General features: G+C 38.7%; 1 protein-coding gene across 1 annotated transcript in view; it reads right to left on the reverse strand.

Annotated features, from left to right (window-relative positions):
• The window catches only part of LOC122989134 (LIM domain containing preferred translocation partner in lipoma), a 136,264-nt gene extending 114,619 nt beyond the window's left edge, over positions 1-21,645 (reverse strand). The window contains exon 1 of the mRNA XM_044361816.1: positions 21,486-21,645. The gene's annotated coding sequence lies outside the window, so the exon portion shown is untranslated. The remainder of the gene's footprint in view (positions 1-21,485) is intronic.
• Between the last annotated feature and the right edge of the window lie 1,615 nt (positions 21,646-23,260).

Raw genomic sequence — 23,260 nt, forward strand, 5'->3', positions numbered from 1 at the left:
CTTATTAAGTGTCAAAAAAAAATATTCCTCACTTCCTGTTTGCTTGTCTCACCATCAACTTCAACTGTGCACCACCACTATGCTGTTGTGATATTTTATTTATACCTTTATTTACCCAGGGTAGATTTACAGAATGCAAACATTTTTTAGTAACTTCATGCCTCACACGCACACACAGTAAACATATTCACTCTTGGAATCTAATGATACAAGCATTCCTTCATGGCTAGATTTTCTGCAGCAGTGAAACACCTATGAAAAATTAGTGACTCCCTTTCCAGCTAAGAAAATGTGAAAAGGATTCTCAGAAGGTTCAGGGTTTACCAAAATATAAAAATTACTACTTATAAAGTAGCACCAATAAAATATCTGACCAATTGCAGTGATTTTTTTTTCCATGAGCAGTGACAGAAACGTAAAACCCATCCACTAAATTTGATTGATCTTAGACTTACAGTCTCTGAGATACAGATCCTAACAAAAACAAAAGGGTTCCAGTACGTCCTGTGCTAAGAAGTCTAAGGAAATAGCCAGCTGAGACGGAGTTAGTTGGTGATCTGGCCAACAGTCGTGGAAAACACAGGTCAGATGGGCCCGTGGGTTTCAGTTTGGCTGTCAGTTGCTAACTGTAGCCAAACCAATAAATTTAAGGCAGAGAGTTAATGTCCCTTCTTATTCTAACACTGGTACTTCTAAAATACCTGTAAGCTGATATGGGAAAGTTCCCAAAATGTTACTTTCTTGTGATCCTCCAACGTGTACTCCTAGAAATATCAAGGCCAAATTATTCACCTGAAACTACTTTAATAGGAGCGTTGCAATCTCCCCATGTGTTTGATAGTTTATAGCAAAATGGCAACGGCTTAAAGTTTCCCAGTGCAATTCCATAAATAACATACAAAACATTTATCAACAGCAAACTAGCAATATTTATATCATATTATAGCACAAAGGTTGAGAGAATACACACAAACTTGCACCCACCCATAACTCCATTTTACACAGTGGTATTTTTTATTATTAATAAAAGTATGTAAGCAGCATAAAAAAACAGCTTATACAAGTAGAGCTTAACAGGAACCAAAGTCTTAGCCGCATTTGTAAAGCTGCCCTAATAAATGAAAGCGACATCGGTGAATTACTCTCAGCCTGAAGCCATGGCCAAAATCCATAACTGAATATGATATCAGGAAATACTGTGCCTACAACTGACTATCACAATCTAACCTCGACTTCCTTTACTATTGTTGGGTGCAACCTTACACAACTGCATTTAATTAACCATACATTTCCTGCAGATGGGCCATGCTTTTACATTAGATTACATCAGGTTAAACAGGCTAAGATGTGCCGTCACACTACAGACCCTCAGAAATGTTCAAGGCATATTTTTTGACAGTCAAATAAAATGAGCTAATTTCGCTCAATGCCAAATCCATTATGATAACTTAGGTTCAACTATTTTCCATCTTGTAGACGAAGGAAAAAACACAAAGAGCTAAATACTCAAATTATCGAAGCCATTAAACGTTCAGATAAAGTAATTTGCTATCAAACACAAGTGATCATCCAAGTACATTGGACCATTAACACAATTCTAAAGACCCACAATCTGTCAAAGAAATGTAATTTAGGCCCTGAAAAGGTCTTTATTCATCAGGTTATGATGGACAGGATTCAAAGAGACTAAAAACAAGTGTACATGTGTAACACCCTTCTTCTAACCTTCATCTTCTTCTTGGTACTGCACTCTGGATCATTCTGCTATTTTTATAGGTTATATATGATGTGTTTGAATACTCATGATGCCTTTTTTTTTAACAACAGCTAACCCAAACATGCTTCTTGTACATATCTGCCAAAGCTGAAGAACGATGGGTCCATTTCCTCTGTGGACACATGCTTTCTAAGTGCTCCTACAATGGACAACTTGATTGGGCCTTAATGTTTACAGCCTGAAAAGGTAGACCAAACCAATGAAAAATACATATCCCTCAAAACACCTTGGCCTTTTCCCTGGGCTTTATGGTGTATTTATAACCACTTCTTTACAGCATCACAGCAAAGTGAAAGGCATGTTCAGATTAAATTAGTGTGTGGTACCTTTTCTGAACTAGGCATGGTACAGTACCACTAGCTTTACAGGAATCTGCCTGAGGGCAGACTCGAGTGCAGAGAATACCCTTGACAGGAAACAAGTGGCTCATCTGATTTATATCTGCTAACCATTCATGAGAGGTTCATCTGGACCAAGAATATGTCCAGCCCTCACTTAAAGGTGAGCAGGCTTGCAGGCTGAATGTAGCAGTGACTTTCAAAAGCCCCAGTTTGCTTACACCTCTTGATGATGTAAATATACCATTTCAGGAGGGGAGGCATTGTCTGAAGAATCATTGTCTTGTAATTTTCATCTCCTACAACTGGGATTCAAAATATAGACACCTTGTTACAAATAATAGACCTCTCTTTGGGTCCTTATATTAACCTTTCAGTCAGTACATGCTGGGAATGTGGAGTGAAATAAACCTCAACAAAATAAGCTAAAATAATACTTAAATGAAACATATATGCAAATCCAGCAGTGAGAGCCACCACAGGAAATGTACTTTGAGTTCAGACGGCCTGGAATGCAATGACTAGTCTAAAAACAATTCCAACAAGATAACAAGCACAAGCATTCAGACAATAATACTGTTAATAATAATACCTTGAAAACAAACTCCCAGTTTAGTCAAATTTATTTGGAAGAGAAAATGAAAGCCAACAGTAAAATTACTGGAAGAAGAAGCAAATCAGTGTTGTTTATGAGGTATTTTTATATATTTCTCAAGAACCACCCATCCAAACAACTTCACACTCCTCACTGCACTTCCTTGGGTCCTCAGCAGTACACCTGCCAAGTGTGAGGTCAATTGGATGAATGGTTGTTGAGATACGCGAAGGACACACAGACAGATAGACAGACATACAGAGATTCCTTGCTTTATAGTTAGATTTGCGTTGTGAAGTGGAAGGCCCTTTTTCCAGTGCTGATTTCGAAAGTATAGAAAAGGACCCATTCATTTTCTCTATAGACAATGTGAGGTGACTGACAGTTGAAGTACCTCACCAGCTTGTTTGGGAATGAAACTCTCCTGGTTGAATCTCTGCTTCTTGATAAAAAGGATAAAAAAGATAGAAGCCTGTGTACAAAAAACATAATGTATGACTTTAACAGTTGAACATGTATCTGAAAGCTTTTTTTTCCTTCCTTGATCAAATGGGCACTGTGCAAAACAGAAATGCTATGAATACTTTTTAAACTCTGTTCAAATTGCATTTAATTCCATTGAAGGTTAAAATGTATATAATGTACAGTATATTTGTTTTCCACAACTGATTGCTATACTCATATTATACAGCTTTACAAAATGATGTTAAACAAAGCCATCAACTTTTTATAACATTAATACTGAAAAAAATCTTCAGCAAGTAAAACAAAGAAGCACAAGTTGCTGAAATAGTCTTGCACAGTAGCATTTCTGACCATTGTTATTCTACATGCAGTAAGTGGAAGGGCATGTAGCAGACTGCCATCATGTCTTATCTATGTTCATCGAATTACCATGCACCTAATTATTATACAACTAACCATCAATATGTATACTGTGTATAGTGCATAATACTTTTATTGCACTATTACTAGTGTTATACTAGTATCATAATGTAACAGCTTATTTTTGCATTCCACATATTTTTAAATTTTTCTTGTATTGTGTTATTTCTTAATTGTACTACTCTACATGTTTCTACAAATTTCCTTTCAGGGACAAATAAAGTGTTTTGAATTGAATTGAACTGAATGGAAATGAACTGAATTAACTGCACTTATAACACATTCATGACTCCCCTTCATCTTCAGACACAGTCAGTCAGACACAGCCTGAGTGTCTCCCCTCCCTAATCTCAGCTGTGTTTTCTGGAATGTTACAGTCTGTCATTCCTCACCTGCCCACAGGTTGCCTCCACTGAGTTTCACCTGACCCACTCGGCTGCTTATCAAGGTCTATGTTGTCTTGCTGCCGTAGTGGTCTGACCCAGCCTGTTACCGGTTTGTGTTGTTTGTCTCCTGATTTCCAGATTTCCCTTGCAAGTTTCTGCATTCAAGCCCTCCTTCCTGTTTGCCAGTTGCCCCATGACCCGGTCCCAAAGTCCACCGTCAGACTTTCAGACTATGACGTGTTCCTGATAAGTCTGTGTAGGATCAGGTTTGTCCTTGAGGGCTCTCTTGTGAACTTTTCGAGCCAATGTGTGCACTTTCTTTAAGTCTTTAATGTTAAGTATCAATGCCAAGTGTTCCTCAAACAGCATTTTGAGTCCTTGCACCCTCCAGCACACAGTGATGAAGACGTCAAAGTCTGTGAAGGTTCAGTGCTTAGAGTGGGCATTTTTGTTCTTTCAATCTTGACTGTAACCTTAATGCATCAATAGGCCCTATCTCAATACAAAATACAATTTCGTCTGCATGTGCAGTATTTATGTTACAGGGAACACTTGCAGAGAGACCAGTATCCATAGCACAGAGCTTCTGCACTGAGCTCTGTGGTCCTGTCAAAAAAATTGAATCTGTGGAGGCTCCCACCAGTGTTGCAGTCAACTCAGAGATTATGATTGGTTAATGGTCACTATGTTGTTCCAGCTGTCACTGACAACAGTGTCACATAGAGGAGATGTTATGAGCACTGCGATCACTGTGCTTCTACTGCAATTACGTTATGAAGATCTCACAATGAACACTGCAAATGCTGCTGTATAGAACACATTAATTTACCTTAAATCTGCTGACACAAGCAATGCACTGAATTAACATAAAGCTAATTCAAAGCACCTATGCATGTGTTTTTATGAAAATTTCTCAGTATGATTAACTGGGGCCAATGTATAATCTCTTCATGTAATGTTATGTTGATAACTGTAATAAAATGTCACTGTTCAGTACAGGACCAAGATGTGTCATTTTCATTGTATTTCTGCTTTTCCTTATTAATTTCAACAATTCCAATAATTTTCTATGGAAACGGATTAATTCAAAGCATATCTATACTTTTGGGACAAATACTCTTTCATGCGACAGAAAGTTATGTTGCCTGTTTTTCTGGAATGTCAAGAAAAAAAATGCTTTCTCCAGCATTCGGCAAAACAAACTCAAATTCCACAGAGCCACATGAGCTCCACGTACCATGAGGGCAACACACAAGAAAAACAAGGGCCCCTCTTTCCCTATGAAAAAGTATTCATGTAAACAGATAGTGCAGTCTCATAATGATATTAACAGAAAAACTTTGTGATACCAGGTTTTCATTGAGATATAGTTACTGTTAGGGTTGTCATCCCATTCCTTAGTGAAAAAGATGGCTTACGTCTTTGTGCTTTAATCATTAAAGAAGAACAGGAAATTTTGCTCACTGACAGGTGGCAAAACAAATCTAGGGCTTTGGTTTATATGTTTCTTCCTAATTTAATGCTTCTACAACAAATGAAAGTTAGGCCAGTGAAGGGATTTAAGAGATTAGGGAACCCATCTAATGTACTGGATCTGTCTGATATTAACACAAGTGACCTCAAACCTGACACGTAAGGTCCCTCTCACCCTCAGCTTAAAGCCCACAGACTGCAACCTAAAAAAGCAAGCAGGGAGCTCAAATAACAAGCAAGCCAGATATAGTATACAGGCTGTATGTCAACGCTGAGGACGGCTGCACTATACGACTTGATCCACGATGCACGCTACATTCAATTGGACCCATACAATTGGATAATCCTTTAATGAAGCAGACTCGGGGGCGACTCACTAAGACCCGGGCCATAACCTCTAACCTCCTATATGACATGAGAACACTGCAAGTAAAAGCACATGTGGAGGGACAAAGAAGCTTTTCTCTTTATGCTGTGACAAACCAACAGTATGTAGAAGCCCCCTCCACCTCTTCCTATATACTTGTAATAGCATTAGCAATGCTTTAAACTCTAAATCTTACAGCATTAGTGCTCTTAACAGCACCATAAATAAATAAATGGTGTCCATTTAGTTAAGCCTTGGCTTTTTGTTTGTTTGTTTTTATATCCCTCATGGAATTCAATATAGGTTAATCAGTATGAGCGACTGATTGACATCATGATCAGCAATCAACATCAACAATCAACAACACCAGACAAGACGAAGAATTCACATTGAGGCGACTCTGCCACAACAAACATTACCTGTCGACATAATATGTATTTCTGTTGGTCTGCAAAATATCAGAAAATTGTGAAAAATGTAACCCTTTTACAAGACAAAAGAGTCAATATTAGACACTTCTGCAAGGCCTGAAATACATTCCCTGACAACATTTCTTTACATACAGTACACGATAATGAGAGTCTCATCCAACCTCAGAGCCTGAAACCTCACTCAAATTTTAATTATCAAAGCAAAAGACTTCAATTGTCGGGTCGGGCTTTTTGGTTAATAGAGCTTTCCTTACTTTAAATGAGTAGCTCAGATAAGAAAACCCCATTTGCAAAAGATATGGCCCAAATTCAAAGCATCTCTATTTTTGAATGGACCACATTCAGATGAGTCAAGTTCAAATCAAGATCTAAAAATCAGAGTTCAACTGGATATTTTTGATTAATTATTGATTAATGATTAAACTTTAAAGATAAATACCATAATAGAACAAAGAACTCCTGCACACTGTCTTCTATGCTTGCAATTAGAGGAGACTTATTGGGAACAATGTTTCAGGTTATTTTCTTATAACCTGATGAAGGTCTATTGTTGTCAGCTCGTGGTCTTCTCTGACGCACCTGTTTATCTACAGGTGCGCAAAGGTTCTCCTCCACAGATAAATACCATAAAATCGTCTCTTGGGTATTAAATAGCCTGTCACTCCTCTATTTTGCATACACAGTCTGAATAACACACACAAACATAAAGTAATACATCGCCTTGATGTATGGGTGAGTGTGAGGTTATGTGAAGACTCAGTGCCAGGTGTAACACTGCCAGAACAGAGACAGTGACTTCCAGCCAAGAGAATGATTTGGGTCAGTAGGTAATTGTATTCCTGGACCACAGGGGACTTGTTGGCAATTAATCCTGCCAATGAGCCATGTGAAATATTCACACGTACAGTGTGCCAGTAGACTGATAAATGCAGCTCTGTTCACATAGCTCTTTCTAATAGTGATAAGGTCAAATTTCTGCTGGTGACACTCTCGACTCAGTTACAATGACAAGATTAGATTGCTACAGAATAAAGAGTGTTGTACCTGATGTAGCGGAAAATCATAACTCTTCCTACTCAATTTAGCATTGCCTTTTATCACAAATATTGGCTAAGAGTTAAAAAAGCTTTAATTATCAGCTTCTTCAGAACGGATACCCTGAAACCTCCGATTTTACCAAATACCTCAAGACTTTTTATCTTTAGAAGCTTCCCTGTTCCTACCGCGCTTCTCTTCTCTCAATTACGTTCAAGGATACCCATGCCAGGTTAAGAGGTAAATTCAAAATGGGTGTAGAATTACTCCAAAAGGCAAATAGCACAGACTTTAAAGGATCATTTACATTCCCTTTTTATCCTACAACACTTCCCTGGTAGTAGATGATATCCCATTATAGCTCTGTATAATTACAATCCCGCTTTGCTGTCGAGTGAGCTTTGTAATGTGAACACTTCCTATGCAACTTCATGAAAACTTACAAGAGTTTAAGTTGAAATAGTAGAACCACTAGTAGAACAACCAGACTAAGTCAAAAAGTGGCGACACTTAGCCGACCAATGGTGTCACTTCATCACTCAGGCAGTCAGAGACAGACTTTTGAGTTTATAGTGCTGGCCCGCTGCAGTCCATCCAAAAAGAAATAGGAGTTTAAATTAAGTTAAAGAAGCTTCTTTGAAATGTCAGGTAATTCAAAATGTTAATATTTTGTGACCTTTACACCATAAATACATGTTCTTTAATTGGTTGTACTGCTTGCTGTTGATAATCGAAGGTAAACCAATGTTTTAAGTTGTAACTCTAACCAAGTCCAACCTTTATCATTATAATCTGATTTATGTGGTTTTCAGTTCATATGTTTAAGGTTTCCTGAAAAAAGCACATGACGGAACAGGGTCCTTTAAGCAAGTGTATCCTTTCACGTCAGTCATGACGTAAAGTGTGTGTTGACAACTCATCCAACTATGAAGAATGTTCATGATACGGGTTGTGGGTCTTTTTTGTATTGGGAAATGGAACAATAAATGCAGGCTGCAGGCAAAGTCTTGAGGAGAACAAGAGACCTTAAACTGACGTGATGATTTATGTAGAAACACAATAATGGTCACCAGCATGCGCCTAGTTCAACATTAAAATGAAGGACCCGGACGCAGCTCTAAAACAAACTGAAAACAAATAAATCTGAGATGGTTGATTATTGACTCAACCCAACCAGCTTGACTGAAAAGGAGAAAAAAAATAATTTAAATAGGGAGAAAACCTAAGATCCTTAAAAAGTTCTTCATGCTTGGGGTGAAACAAATGTAAATATTTTTTCTGCATTTCAATGCCAATCAACCAACAAAATTCCCACAGCTATAACCATTCTTCCTCAGTTTTATCAATGGGGGTCCCACTATGACAAGTTTGCCATGAGAGAAAACAGAAGCTACATATGCACATGTTTACATACAATCTCACTGTTCAATCTGCACTCTAAACCTCTTGATGGTGAAGAAAAAAATAGCTGTTTAGAAGGCATCATTAGTTATAGAGTAATCAAGACTTGCACACAAAAACAGAAAGTAATCAAACCCTTAAAGTGATTCTCCTTAATAAGAAAGATAATCTCCTCCACGTTGGCTTGATTCTCCTCAGCTGAGTTGGATCCTCAGTGTAATTGCTCTTGTTTATCATGCCTTAATTTGTTGACAAGATTCATTTGGACGACTTGTCTTGAAAACATACAATCTGTCCCAATCTGGGGATGCCAGCATCTTGAAATTAAGGACAACAAAGTAGACTGAGAGCAGATTAAGTCATTTTCAGAGTGTCGGAGATGCCGAGACTGATGTAACACTATGATTAGTGTCTTTCAGTGCTTCTTAAACTAGTAGAGCCACCAAACTATCTCAAAACATTCTCAAAACAACTGTGGTTGTAAAGGAAACTGGTAGTGAACTACAGTTTTGAATAAATTGCACTGGTTATATTTATATTTATATAAGATAATTGTAAATCTGATGTTTAAATATACAAAGTCTCTAACAGGGTGTTTAAAAATCAGCCAGAGCATGATTAGCTTTGATGGCTACTAAAACAATAATTAGGTCATCAAAGCTCTGTATCTCTGTCCCATAGTTTTTTATTACGCATTTCAATTCTGACAAAACTCCTCTTTAAAACCTCTCCTCAGTTTCTTCCCAGTAAAGCTGCTGTAATTATATTTGCCCTGGTGCACAGCTGTCTGGCACCGTGCTTTAGAGCAAAACTATGCTTCACAACGGTCACTTTGGCCACAAGTGACAATAGTGGGACAATGGTAGATACTAAAACATGATGTGACAGTTAGAGTCACAAAGTCAGAGAACTGAACTGGCTCAGTAGAACCAGTTACACAGCAAAATCTACCCAGACTCTGCTAACATTAACCACCATTAGCTACCTGTCATACTAGACCAAGTTACCAAAAATTTACTCCAAAAGCACCAAAATCTCTGCAATGAGGCATGTTAGAAAAATAAATTTACTTCAAGTTATGCATGTGTATGACTTTAGGTCCTGCTGTTACTACCCAACTATTGACAACACAAAAGGTAACTGTGCACTGTCTCTGTAATCTGATATCTGTGGTGGATGTGTCCTCAAAAATGTGAATGTGCGTTCCAGACTTTGAGAAATTTACATTGGGCCAGCGCTAGCGACTGGAAGTGAAGAGACATAACTGGAAATGGAACAAATGAAAAAATGGGCAAGCCACATAAGATCAATAGTGTAGAGCAGTCCAAAACAGTTTGGTCATAATTAAATGTAAAATTTAATATGTATTCTTCACTCAATGCAGAGTTAACATCAATATGTTAAAATAGACATACTATAGATGCATGTTTGACATGACTATTGGCTTCAATGGACATTACTGGAGAGCCATTTTCCCAGAAAAGCAACATATATATATATATATAGAGAGAGAGAGAGAGAGAGAGAGAGAGAACAATATCAAAGCAGTTGATAAGGTTTTGGTTAGAATTGGTCAGTACTATAAAATCTGTAGGAAAAATAGGGTCAAGCATGGCTGAAAATATTCTTCACATATCATTTCATGAACAGATTAATGGCTTACCATAGCATACATGTACAGAACCAGTCAAAAGTTTGGACACACCTACTCATTCAGGGTTTACCATTTTCTACATTGTAGAACAATGCTGAAGACATTAAAACTTGCCATAATATGGATTACTACAGCTGTCGAATAGGGCTATTTGATGTATACCATCACTATCTCTGCACAACACAACTGATTGTCTCGAAAACATTAAGAAGGCAAGAAATTCCACCAATTAACTTTTGACGAAGGACACCTGTTGATTGAAAACCATTCCAGGTGACGACCTCATGAAGCTGGTTAAGATATTGCCGATAGTGTGCAAAGCTGACATCAAGGCAAACGATGGCTACTTTGAGGAATCTAAAATATGAAACATATTTTGGTTGGTTTAACACTTTTTTGTTTACTACATAATTCCATATGTGTTATTTTATAGTTTTGATGTATTCTGTCTTTTTCTACAATGTAGAAAATAGTAAAGATAGATAAAAACCCTTCATTGAATAGGTGTGTCCAAACTTTTGACTGGTACTTCAATGATGAATGTGTAAGCACGCAGACATCAGTATCAAATAAAACTATATGAAAAAAATGACAAGTGACACTGGCAGGCAAACAGATAACTAGTGTCAAAGCTGAAAGCTGACAGTTCCAATGTCATTTAAAGATAAAAGTAATTAGATAAGCACACCACACCAGTACTAAAGTCAACAGCATCAGCCCTTAAAGTAAAAATCATTTACCTCTTCCTTCTGCTTGTGAAGAAAAAAAACTGCCAAGCACGTGCCACTAAATGTTTGAAGTGTGAAAGTAAGAGCCAGAAGAAAGGTCAGACCTGTTAAGGTGCAGCTATAAGAGTGAATGCTTGGAAAACCAGAATCCTTCAATGACCTGAATTGCCCCCAATTCACTCACACACACAGGAAAACATACTGTACTAGACTATTTAACAATTTCCATTCTAACATATCTATTCAATTTGTGAACAAAACAGTCAGACACTACACATTTTTGCACTTTTCACCTTCATCTCCAGTATAACCTCTGCATATTACTGACTAACAGCTGTATACACAGTCTGTCTCATAGTCAAAGAATTTCTCACTGCAGTGCTGAGTTACTTTTAAAAACTTTTAAAACCTGTCAATATCTAGAGAGCTTGTGAACAGTCAAAATCATTTCTCTATCTTTTCCATGCTTCCAGACATACACAAGAACACTATGTGTTGGTACTGTGCTCAATCCAGTAATGAGATCTTCTTTAAAGTTCATTCAAACACAGACAAATAGGGACAAATATTCCCTAAAATGAACAATGCAAAAAAAAAAGACATAAGCAAATAATTGTTACACAAAAATGATTATATTATGTTATTATATATGATATTAACAGCTTTTTTGACAATAATAAATTGCATTGTCTGACTGAATACACACATGCCACTATAAAACTAAAATATTATAACAAAAATAAGCACAGAATGATACTCACAGTTTCTCTTTAGATCACTGAAGCACAGAAGACTGCTAGCCTCACTAAATGGCAGTTACTTGGAAAGCTCTTTTCACCCCTAGAAAGCCTTATGCAGCTGTAATGACTCACATCCCCTCTTCCAACCTCTGTCAACCATCATGAGGAGGTAAACATTTCCAAATATGGAGAAAATATGAAGACAGTATTGAGGGCAATATCAGTTTGGTTTGCTTTTAGCTTGGAATGCCATACTCCGTGAGCCAGAGTCACTTGACAGAGCCAGTTCTGTGGTGCATACCTTTCACTTGGAATAATAATGATGATTGTAGAGAACTTTTCACAACCGGTTTGGGTTCGGTCTGACCTAAGATGGGTAACACTGTGAGCCTGCCCTACAGGCTCCATTTTTAAGAGTGGATAGTCAAAATGTAGAGGAAAGAAGATGTGTTATCTTAAAACTGTAAATCTCAATAAATTGCAGGAAAATACTAGAGAAAATATTAAAGAATCCTTTATTTTTTTTTGATAGATAGCCTATTTACTGTGAGTAGTTGTCTGGTCACACGGATTATCTTTATGTTATTAAGAAGGTATAATTAAAGTCTGATTACTCAACCATGAGTGCAATGGGTCAGCGAAGATCACCGTAATGATAACAACCGCTAAGGGAGAACATTACGCCACCCTGCCTGGCCTTAACTGTATTGAAGAGCAACTTGGCTTGAGAGTGCTCGTTTCCTGAAACACTCCTACCCACATCAACCAAAAGGAAAGGACAGCATCCAGACAACTGAAATTCTTACATGTTCACACATTCAAGGTTCAACAATATAGCTCACCCGCTTGCCTGGGGCAAGTAAAATGCCACATCGGGCTAGTAAATCTAGCAACTCACTTGCCTGATCGAGCAAGTGTTTGTTTTTTTTAAGTAAAAAAAAAAAAAAAAGATAAAATAAAAAATATCATCATATCACAAATTATGTTCTCATTCTCTGGCACAGAGTATAGCCCCCTCGCCTTGCATGCATCAGAGAGTATTGGCACGCGCCGTTGGCCAATCAAGAATTGAGTAGGCTAGTAGTGTGAGCACTGTCAAAATAGAGGAATTAGTGGAGCGTGTCATTTGTCACTGCTATAAATACTCTCAACAATGAAAAACATTAAAGAGGGAAATCAGGAAGCTTGGAGTGGAAGAAATGAGTCTAAATAATCTATTTGCCATCAGGTTAGGGAATCTGTTCCATTATTTGAAAGAAACTGGGCTGATCAAAAGAATTTAGTATTCAGTGAAATACAGGGGATGGATCATACCATTTTCACTATGCAGAGGAGAATAGTTGTTGCTTCGCATCTATGACACCCTGTGTCCTTGTTCTGTTTTATTTACTTAAATAAAGATTTAACATGACAATTAACTTTAGTCTGTGTTGTTATTTGATAACTGCTAATAAATAAAACAATTTGTATAGGGGCAAGTAAAAATTGACTATAGGCAAGTAGACTTCTGACCCACTTGCCCAACCAGGCAAGCGAAAAAAAAACATTAACGTTGAACCCTGAAACTCTACATAAACAATATTTATTGTATTAGTATTTAAAATACAGTCTCTGCTTTTTTAAATTCTTATTTATTTCTGTAATATTTGACTTTTTTGACTGATTTGACTTTTTTTAATGACTGAACAGAAAACAAAATCACACTGAATTTGAACATTTAATAATTTGTATCACTTTCATATTGAGTACTGAATCTGATACATATCTGATTTGTGGCAATGCCACCTCAGTCAGAACACTCATGAAAGAAGCATTTATGTAACTTTCACATGACTCTAGTGCATCGTGACTGCACTGGCACTTTTGAAAAAGATGAGATGAAAGACAAACTCTAAAAAGACATAACCATTGCATTGTCTGAAAGCATAGTAAAACAGACGTCTAAACAAGGCGACATGGAGACGTGGCTCCAATGACAACACAGTGATAAGAACCTTAAAAATAACATTTAAGACTTGAATAAAAGAATAACATGCAACTTATCTTTAAGGTGCCTTTAAATCCTACTCTCACCCTCGGCGGCTTAACCCGGCCTTATATCTACATTGTATCTGCTCAGGGTAAACTGCCATAGCTGGGCCCACTGGCTTGATAGACAGTATCATCTTCTACCAGTATCATCACCATCTATCTCATCATCGCAGCCTGCTCAGTAGTCCAGCCGTCATCCCTATTTTTCAAGCTCCACTACACTTACAAATAGTTATATCAGAGAATTGCCTTCTCTGGCCTGGTACACCTTTAAAGTGTCCTTACATCCATATTGTCACCTAAGCAGATACTCTGCTGCGTGACCCGGCCTTATATTTACAGTGCATCTGCTCGGGCTAAATTACAATAGCTGGCCCAACTGGTTTGATAAGGCAACTTCATATGAATGTCATGGCCTGCTCAGTTGTCCAACCGCCATCACTGTATATCTGGTTCCACTAGTCTTACCAATAGCCACTAATTAGCAATCCCCCTGGTATAAGACAATTAAATTACATCCATTGAACTGTATTACCAAATAAAAGAACGTGGTTTCAAAATTAATTTGTGTGTGTGAGTGTAAGAGTGCAGGCAAGACTACAGGGTGATCAGGTGGGCACCCTCTCAGTAACTTGTGTTGGGCTCACGACACCAAGGACGCTAAACAGTGTGTTGAACAACCCCCCTCCTTACCTGCACCCATACAGTCAACATAAAACTCCATAGTAGGTTGTATTTGTCTTCGGTATCACCAGCTTAGCCATGCTACCCAACATCAACCAGCTAACACCATGTCAGACTAGCCACCAGCATCATGCTGCACAACCCACGTAGCAGCAGTCAAATAACTGCCCTCATCTACATCATCTCAGCAAGCAACAAAGCTCACACTTATATCTACCACATCATGTTAGGCTAACTAGCATATTAGCCCCAGTTTGGGCCTCTCATGTATTAACATGCATCAACCATTGTCAATGTATGACAAACTCAGAGGACTGTTTAAAAACACTTAGCACTGTTCTAACAGTATTCCCAGAATGCCCAAAGACTCTTCTAGCCATCAAGATGAAGAAAAATGGTGTCCACTGCACCATAAGAAAGATTTTTTCCCCTATCCGGGTAGCCAGCGGGCTGCCATCTTTGTTTTGATACAGAAGCAACTGGGGAAATAGGTTAAAATCTTTCTTATGATTCAGCAGGAGAAATATTTTTCATCCAGACGGTTAGAAGATTCTTTGGGAATTCTGGAAATACCTTCATAGGCAGCAGCAAGTTTTTTAAACAACCTTCTTGGTTTTTAAAACATCACAGATTAATTATCTTTAAGAGAAACCGATGGTTACCTCTGTGACCTGAATGTATGCTAATACATGAGGTGCACAAACTGGGGCTAACTAGCATGTTAACACTATGTTAGGCCAACTATCATGCTACATACTGCACCAAACAACAAACAGCCCATTGAGCTAACTACCCTGCAAAGGTAACTAGCATGCTAATATTGTGCTAAGCCAACCAGCATATTGCTGAGCAAACAAGAAGGGTCCATCTGCAGTCTTGACACACCTCCTGATGTTGTCACCATAATGGCATGCTACACGACACACACCCCTGACCCCTAACCCTAACCACTGCTCATGACTAAACCTAACCAAGTGAGTGTGTCATGTTGTGAAGTGGGTGTCTCTTTTAGATACTGCGATTCCACAGACAGACCTACTTGGAGAAAGCACTTATACAAACAGCATGCTAAGTTAACTAGCACACTAACTATGCCATGTTAACCAGGATTCTGCTGGAGCTACTATATAACCAAACAATTTTCTAAAGCTACCCCACCATTAACAATGTATATCTGATGGCTTGATCCCACCGGGTGTGTCTTTGTTGCTTTCCAGGTGCGAAATGGCCGCCGGAGCTGATTGCGGCCACTCTAATCAATGCCTGTGATCCCACTAGACACACTGCAGCGTGTTTAAGAAGCGTCGCTCCGCTGTACATACGCGCCAGGTCTATTTTTGACGGAAGCCACATCAAGCTGCACAGAGCAGATCGAGCCAGACAGGAAGTCAGACACACAAACGGCATAGAGCTTCTGGTCAATTTTCAAAATAAAACACCCTGTACAGACTCCCGATCATATATCACATCACTATATCGACATTACGTTATAACAGGTGGCATCAGACCAGAAGTCAACCAGTCAGAGGATATTTGTCACCATGGATAAGGAGAGATTCATCTTGGAAGTGGAAAATCACAAGATTTTAAGACACCACTGCTGCCATGACTGCCCCGGTCCCTGGCTTCCTCTCCAGGTAGAAGGGTGGCTCTCTTCTCTCTGGCACTGCTGGAGCAAAACGCTCTGCTTCTGAAGCACTGCTGGTGGGGTATGACACCGTGCGGAGGACGGAATAAAGCTGCATCACCACCGGAACGTGATGCAGCCGTGCCCAGTGGAATCAAGGCGTAACGCCACTATCCAACAGCATGTCAGGCTATCTGGCATGCTGCTCAATCCTCCGAACAAACCGACCAAGCCTCTTCAGAAACCTCATCCCAGCAAGAGGCAACACACCATACATTTCTGTCTTCAGCATCTGTACTTCTGTATATTAAAAGAAGCCCAGTGAAGCAAAGTACAGCCAAAGTAATCATACCTTTTCTCCTCTCTGGAAGTATAGGACTGCAAGATTGTTGACACGATGCCCAGTACTGTAATCTACAATCTGTTGTGACTGAGAAATAAATACAACTGTATTACTCAAATGGATTAGCTGAGCACACTTTGTGCTGGATGGACAAGACCACACCAACATGGTAAGTGGGTGCTGTCAACTTTTTCTCTGAGTGAGTCATTCATCAGTGGAAGGACGAACACTGGCCAAGCTGCTATAAATCTTGTATGAATCTGAGTGTTAGCTGTCCATTTAAATTCTAGTAATTTTTCACCGGGCCTCTGTCATACTGTGATACTTCACAGCAAAGATACAGTACAGAGAAAACAATGCTGACAGGTGAAACTACAGAAAATATGTCACCTCAATGTAACAATTATGTAGTGAAGAGAATTAACAGACTGATATGAAATTTTAATAGAAATGTATGTAAACTGGCAGCCATGTTATTACTTTGTAGTAATTAAATGTGCATTTTTCCTCCGTTAAACTTAAAGGCTTAGCACACCCACACAGGCGTTTTCTATTATCCTGGCTGATTAGACATCTAGTCAGGTTGAACCTGGGTGAAGCTATGCTGGGAATTACATCATGTCACCAAATTCTAATAAGATTAATAACAGTCTACATTGTCCCACCCCAACAAGTGCAACAAAACTAAGATGAGAATGAGGGAGGTGCAAATCAAGCGCAGCCCTCGCAGTCCTGAGAACAGTCTAATCAGGCAACGGAAGTGAAAACACCTGCGTGGATGAGGGCTTTGAGTAAACTTTAAAGTGGAAATAGACAACTTTTTTGCTTTAATTTATCATTATGAAGTAACTGTTGATTGCATAGTGGCTAGAGAATAATGACACTATCTGCATGCATGTAGCTACCGTAGCTAACGGGAAGAACGCCCTCTAGAAATCAATTAGCTAAGCTAGCTGGATCAGTATCCAGTCAAGCTGGCTGTCAGGCTCATCTACTTGTTCATATGAAAATCAATGGACAGAAAAGATGCTATCCTCGTCTCTGTTGCGCAGTTTCTTTCATTTTGTAAAAACATAAACATGCTACCAACCAAGTTCACTTTTCTCAACACATACTATAGAATATCTATCTGCTTTTATGTCTCCACTACAGACTAAATGAACAAACTCGCACTTTTTATCCTAATATTTTTGTCTAACTTTACTCCCCCCTCCACCCTGACACCAACCCCTGCTGTAGTTACTTGTTTCTGCAAAGTAATAATGTTATTCAGACTATGTTATTACTATGCAATGCACGTCATAACAAGAACTTTTGCCTGTTCCCAAGTTCAATATAAAATTGTGACAATTTCAATTTAACTCTTCAGTGAACATGCTTCTTTTTTCTCTCTTATTTCCAAAGTGGTGTTGATCATTTCTTCACAGAGCTAGACTCTGAGCAAAACAGAAAGCCATCCAGTTGTCTTTGCGACAGCGGCGCAAACAATACTACCACTTGGAAACACTGGTGGGGGTAAGTTAAAAAAGTTTTCTGTTTCCACTTTGATGTCGTCAGCCATTATGATCCAATCATTTGTATACAGCATAATGGCAGCAGTCATGTTATTATCAGTAATATTCTATATCATCGTAACGATAGCATTTCTGCGCTGTCTTGGTATTGAATACACAACTCTCATTTGTGTGGTTCAGGACTTTGACTTGCAATTATTTTAATGATTTATTTATCAATTGATGCTATTAATCAAGCATACATGCTATAAAAAAGTTCTAAGAGCCCAACATGATGTCTTCACTGCCTATTTTGTCTCACATAATTCTACAATATGAAACATAAAACCCAGCCAATCATTTCATTTGAGAAGCTGTAACATGCAAATGTTAGTGAATAAATAAACCAATTCATTCCAGATTGACAATCATTTAATCGACTGATTGTTTCAGCACTAGTGAGGTGGTGGATTTAGAATAGATGGTGTTTTTGTCTGATAATAATGTCAGCTTGATAGCTACATAGTTATCATGTCTGGTTACATAATCATCATGGTATTATTGACAAATCTATTGTGCACAGTAATGGTTATGAAGCTTTCTTGTAAAGCTGGTAGAAGCACAGGACAGCAGTAAACTGTTCTTTATTCTGACTTTACTTTTGCCCAGCACCAGTTTTGTAGAGAGTTTGGTGAGGATGTGCATATGCTTCCTCACTCATTATTTTCGCACAGCAAATTCCCTTATGGACCTTGCAGATGGTGTTAGCAATAGTTGGTGGGTGATTTCTGATGCAAAAGCAAAGCCTTTTAAGAAAAAAAAACACATGCATACTGCTATCTAGTGCAATAAACCTGCAAACAAATTATCATATAAGACCATACAAATTGCCATTTCCTGTTTTTCTAACTGTACAACAGAGAGCTAACAGGACAGACCTCTGAGAAGACACAAAATCATTCAGTTCATGTCTAGACCCTCTTGTACAGCCTCAGCATGCAGTGAGTACCAGTGTAAAGAACAACTCTTAACACATATCACTCATTCATCAGGCACTGTAAGTGGATTTAAGTAAGACAACAGCATTGTTGTGCAAACCGGCAAACTACATATCACACGTCTTCCTGAGAGCACAGCAGAAATATTAAGCGGGCACTGACATGTCAACAGCTGCAGTTAAATGCACACTTTTTCATTCTGATTGAAATCATTCCGATTGAAGATTTCGGGTCGACTTTTTACATGGAATGTGATCTAATATATTCTGGTGTTTACATGCACCAACATGTTTAATCAGAGCAGCTGTGTGACAAGCTGCTGGCTCGACCTGAAGCACTTTACAGTCACATTCTCACAGGTGACACTTTCTGAAAGTGCAATGTCCTGCTCTACTCTAAAACTATGCATTTTGAGTCTAGGAAACTGCTGCTGTACCTTCCAGAAAAGGACATCCTCATTAAAATATACCAAGAAACACAAACAGTAGAAACAACTTGACTAAACCTACCAGGGGGCGGTCTGAGCTCAAAGGCAGCTGAGGCACTCGTCTTTTAACTTTTAACATCATCAGTGCTGTCAAATAAGTCCTTTTTAACCAGAGATTTTAAAGACAGTTCCGTTTAATGTTGCCTGAGTCAAAAATATGTCGGAACGACGCAGATGTATTCGGTTTGATGACAGCGCTCCCAGGGGACCTGCTGTTATTGATCTGAAATTCATATCTGAGTCAAAGTTTGAACTCAGTCTTTTAGTGAGACTTATGTTTCCCTGTTTGCTACATTTTATGGAAGAACAATATCTATAGTCTGGACCAAGGTTCTTTTTTCACTCAAAGAGGAAGGCCATGTTACAGCCTTTTACACCAGTTAGTCATCCGTGTGTGACTGTGACCCATGTAACATTCTGGAGAAAAACTTAAGGCGTGAAGCAGCTGATTGAAGCCAGAATAGGATGTCGTGTCCTCAGTGTTGGGTATAAACAGAGAAGTGAAAAACCCACACACTTTAAATGTCTCTGAAAAGGAAAAGTCCATGTCTGTGTCCACTATTTCCGCAAGCACTGTCCTCTAATCTGCATCCTATCCTGGTATACACACAATATTTGTTGTGTACTTGTGATACATGATACATACATTCAATACTCATAAGCAAGGTTGGAGTATCCCATCATACCTAAAAAATTATAGGATTTGATTGGTTTAATTTACTTGGGAGTGTTGTGAAGAAAGTAGTGGTTATAAACACATGGGTTTGGACATGACGTTTACTTTTCTGAAACATCCAACGTTGAACTGTTTATCTCAGGGAGGAATTAAGTCACTTCATTATGGACTGTCCTCCGCCAACTCTTGTTACAGAGGTGTTAGATACAGTACACGGCGTGGGTCTGCTCAGGCTTGTTGACATGCAAGTAAATGAAAATGACAGAAAACGATATCTGGATATTGTTTGTTCGGGCTTGTATTAGTGATGTCTGTACTACCAGTTTCATAGAAATGAAGTGTGTCATAAAATGCAAAGCATTACCTGCAGGGACTATTAGTAAAAAGTCAGTTTGGGTGGAGCCAGGTCTGACCTCTTTGTGCATTTATGTGTCACAAATCAAGGCTGTGATGGTTTCCTGCTTTGTCTTTTCTACCAAACTTTGAAGGCTTATTTTCAAAGCCAGGCTCAAAGTATACAGTCAGTAACTCAGGCCTTCACTGTAATGTTAGTCCACAGCTGCTTTAAGTGTAATAGTAGGCCTAACGTTACAACACGTATCATTAATTCTGTCTCCACAAACGTTTAAGTGTAGACACAATGAATGACATTATCATTTTAAAAGCTTCAAAAACACAAAAGTCTCAACTAATGGCCATGAACTACAGTTTTAAGTAGCTTTTTTAATAAAAACCACAACGTGGCGAATCTCTGCTGTCGTAAACAAGTACGTCCGCTCATACGTTATAGAGACGTTCAAAACGAGCAACGGTTAACTTAGCTAACCGTTAACGTCATAACGGGACACTTCGGTAAACGGGACCACTAGTTTAACTTCAGCGACATATTTCTCAGCACAGGGGCTCTCATGTTTCTCCGGTGACAGTCTGTCTTCCGCATTGCTCAGCAGCAGACCACTTGGCTAAAAACAGAAACACCAGAGACGCCCAGAGTCCGTTTAGGCAAAACCTGACGATTCACAACGTCTTCTATTTCAGTGCATGACTGCGCCAAGTTGAGTACAACCTAGAGACAAGTTAGCTTTGTTAGTTATCCTCATGTAACGTTTGTAGCTGTTACAAGCCAAGGATATCGCCTGAGTCCACGCCCTCACTGTGAACTCCGTCCGAGCTACAGTAAAATTCATATTATAGCCTAGCAAGGCCGAACAAATGGAAGAGGAGCCTCTCCAACAGAGAGGTTATCAGTCACTCCTAACATTTCGCCAGTTTAATCACAGCCGATACTCGCAGATATGAGTAAAGCGTTAGAAGAGAGCTCGATAGGTTCGCTTACCTCGCTTTCTAGGAAATACAACAGAGGTTCAAATCCCACCAAAAAAAGTGAAACTTCTTGATCCAAATTCTGGGAGAGTTGTGGGCAGTGACGTCACGCTGTGAAATTCCAGCCGTCTCAGTGAGTTGAGAGGTTTGCCCATGTAAGGCAGCAGGCCAGCGGTGTCACCAGCCAAAACATCCCCGCTCCCACTGCCTGTTTGTGTTTATGCACTGATGTATGCAAAAGAAAATCTATGATGAAATTCATTATTTCTCTTTTTTGTTCAAAGGCGTAGGTTTGTTTTTAACTTTGCTAGGGACATTTTTTTTAATTATAATAATTGTGTATGTGTACTTTCTATCACTATCCTCTTTCACAGGCACATGTGCACACACACACACACACGTAGAGAGCATGACTCTGCAAAATGTTTACTCAATATGCATTTGCTTATTTGCCTCAAACCAGACTTGGATCACGATTTTTCTCTGATTTTTACGTTTTATTTTATTGATAGACTATTTAATTATAAATCTAAGACCAAAATTAATATTTAAAAATAACATATCATAGACAGTCACAATAACTTACAGTAAAATAAATGTATAGAAATCTGTAAGTAATGTGCTGCTCTGTAACCAGCTGCTGGAAGGTTTTCAAACCTCAGCTGAGATTCTGTCCTTCTTTCAGTTTGTGGATTTGGGCAACACAACTCTAGAGTTTCATGACAACGCCACAGTGACTCTCAAACCTATTTTTAAATCATCTCAAAAACTTCTATTTGTGTTGGCTAGATCTTTCACTATGACATCAGAGGTCACCTGGGAGGCCACAGCACACCTGTTTGTGTGTTTCTGTGACATCAGAGCTCACCTGAGAGGCCGCGGCCCACCTGTCTATGTGTCTCTGTGCTGCTCAGGCTGCCGCTGAGAGGATTTTCCTAATGCAATGGTGCCAGACAGTCACAAACAGATCAGTTGCACAAGCTGTGGCTAAATAATGTTTATGTCTTAATGACATATATGCAATAATAACTCTGCTCTTGATCCACTCATGGAAAAAGGGAGAGATGGTATTAAATATTAAATATTTCTGCCACTAATTTCAAAGATTAATGTTTGGATTGATTACAGAACCTTCTTATTAACTAAGCTCAACTGTTACTGACAGTTGGTTCTTATTTAAAAAGGACCAGATGTCTTAATTTGCTTTTGGGAGGAATTTTCACCAACAGTAATAAAGTTGTTTAATTAAACGGCATGTCTAACAATCACAAATTAGCTAACAACACCTAATGCCTGAAATTAAATATAATATCCAGTGATCTTAGGTTTGTCCAGTGAAGTCATGTACAATTCTGTGACATTTGGAAGGTTTAAACTATAAATACAAACTGTTTCAGATTCTCCACCTCACTGACTCCACTACTGCTGCTGTTGCTGGGCTGCTGCTAGTCAACATGCCTACAGCTCTGAGTTGAGGGTTGCCAGATTATCAGGTCAAGTATCCCCCATATCCTGCAAATTTGGGACAGGGGAGTTGGGGGTGGGCGTGGTCACATGGCTACAGTGGGCGTGGATTCTATTTCATTACATTCACTGTCAACGAACAGTAAAACACGTGACAGTCAAAACTCAATGCTAAAATTTATTATTTTTGCTCATGAAGTCAACTGTTCATCATAAGGAAGAAAACCACAATGACTGCGTTGTATGTAACAGTATGTAAACCATTATCCGGCACTACTGTACGTCTTCTTATTTTCCTCTTATTCCTATTATTCTTATTATAAT

This window comes from Thunnus albacares, chromosome 9 (assembly GCF_914725855.1).
Source record: "Thunnus albacares chromosome 9, fThuAlb1.1, whole genome shotgun sequence".
NCBI lineage: Eukaryota > Metazoa > Chordata > Actinopteri > Scombriformes > Scombridae > Thunnus > Thunnus albacares.